Source organism: Sapajus apella, unplaced genomic scaffold, assembly GCF_009761245.1.
Source record: "Sapajus apella isolate SASKATOON/1434 unplaced genomic scaffold, GSC_monkey_1.0 scaffold19, whole genome shotgun sequence".
Classification (NCBI taxonomy): domain Eukaryota; kingdom Metazoa; phylum Chordata; class Mammalia; order Primates; family Cebidae; genus Sapajus; species Sapajus apella.
The window spans coordinates 17,762,684-17,764,965 of NW_022436959.1; positions in this window are offsets into that span (position 1 = coordinate 17,762,684).

Genomic DNA, 2,282 nt, shown 5'->3' on the forward strand with positions numbered 1-2,282 from the left:
GTTTGAAGCCTGGTGCCTGGCTCAGAGTAACTGATAGTTGTTAACATTATCATTTCATCATCATCAGTATTATTATTTCTTGAGTACTGCATTATTAATTCATTCACTGAATCAAGCATTCAAATGCCCTACAAAGCTTACCAAGTGGTGACCATGTGCTAAGGTCATTGTTCCCATGGACTCAGGCCTCAGGGAGAAGATGCTGGACAGGGAAAGTTCAGGGGCTGTGCAGGAACAGAAGGGGGCCTGACCGCCCAGTTGTGCTGTAGCGATGGTTCAATTTTAGAATAGGGCCAGGCTGCAGTGTGCACACTAGCATCATAGGGCCTAAGGGCTCCGACCCTGAAGAGCATGCAGTCCACACCTGAGACTTCTGTTTGCCCTCTGTGTGACTTTGGGCACATCACTGTTGGAAATAGATGCTTGGTGATTTTCCAAAGAAAAATCAGCACTGAGACAAAGGATCTTTCAGCAACACAAATTTTTACTTTCTGGAGGAAGGGTACTCTCACTAGCCATCTTGCCATCAGAGTACAATGAATAGAGGGAAACACACAAATTTATTTCTTAAGCATTTGGGTCGTCCTTACTGCCCTGTCTGATTTCCTTTGGCTAGAGCCAGACCTCACAATCTAACCTAAAACCTGATTAGCTAACAATTTAAAGCTTCTCTAAACAGGTAAAAACAATAGAGAGCTGGGACATTCCTGTGAGTACATCCAGCACAGATATCTTTGTTAAAGTACAAGGACATAGAACGCACTACATGCCTGTAAGCATGGCATATCTAATAGCTACATAGGATAGGGCTTAACAAAGTTATTAGCACACTTATTCTTTAACAAGAAAGGAAACTTTAAAAAAGAACTTTTCTATTTCCCACCATCACTCAACCTCTCTGTGCCTCAGTGAGCTCACCTTTGTGAGATGAACAACAGGGTGTGACCTAATAGATATTGCACGAGAATTAAGTGTATCAGCACCTGTGAAGCCCACGGAAGTGTGCCTTGCCAGGATCAAGCATTCAGCGGATGGGAGGCTTTGTCACTGAGGCCTTCCACATTAGTATGGTCCAAAGCCTGCACCTGACTCTTCCTTTACAGCCCAGCCAGCACTTTACATGTGTATCCAAGGCCTAGAATAAGACTGTCCTAAAGGCGTGCCCCTGCCACATCTGATCAGAGCCTTCAGGGTTATCACTCCAGGATTTGGGGAACTGGATGGCAGATCTCCATGTTATTTCTCAGGGAGAATTCTTCAGGTATGATGTGGCAATAACTTACAATAAAAAAGAACAGAAAATACAGAACAATTAAAGACAGCAACACTTTTACATCTTAAAACATACCTGATTTAGGAAAGAAATTCTGCAGTGCCTCTGCCCTACCCTAATCTGGCCTCAGCACACTGGAGGCTGTCAGAGTACACATTTTTCTATTAAATAAAGTCTACATTATTTTTTTTCTTTCATTAACTGGCTTCTGTGTTTGTAACTAAAACCTCATCATGAACTAGGTCATGTTCATTTTCTTCTAAAATTTTTACAGGTTTGTATTTTAAATGTACATCTATGAACTACTTTAAATACATTTTTGTGTAAGTTATAGGAGTTTTGTTTTGTCCTTTTTTTCCCATATGGTTCCCAGTGTTCCATCACCAATGGAAACACACATCTTTCTCTCCATTGAATGCCCATCATCCCTTTGCCAGTATCAATTTACTGTATTTTCCTGGTTCTATTTTGGGCCCATTTTTATTTATTTGTTAGTCCGTTCCTTCACCAGCATCACATTTTCTTCACTGCTTTAGCTTTCTGATGTGTTGGGATCCAGTGTTAGTTTTTTTGTTTGGATATCTGCAATGTTGCGTAACCAAGATTTAAAAACAAATCTGGGTGCAGTGGTTCATGCCTGTAATGTCAGTGCTTTGGGAGGCCAAATCAGGAGGATCACTTCGGGCCAGGAATTCAAAAACGGCGTGGGCAAAATAACAAGACTTCCATCTCTAAAAACATTTCTTAAAAGTTAGCAGGGAATGGTAGCCTGTGCCTGTAGTATAGCTGTTTGGGAGGCTGAGGTGGGAGGATCACTTAAGCTTAGAGGTTCCAAGCTGCAGACTGTCTCTAAAACAAATGAATGAGTGAATAAATAAATAAATAAATAAAAACAAAAACAGTTTTCTGAGAATTCGATTGGGACTGCACTTAATCTAAGTCAAATTTCTGAGAATTTTCATCTTAACAATATTGACTTTTCCAACCCTCAAGGAACATCTGTGCATTT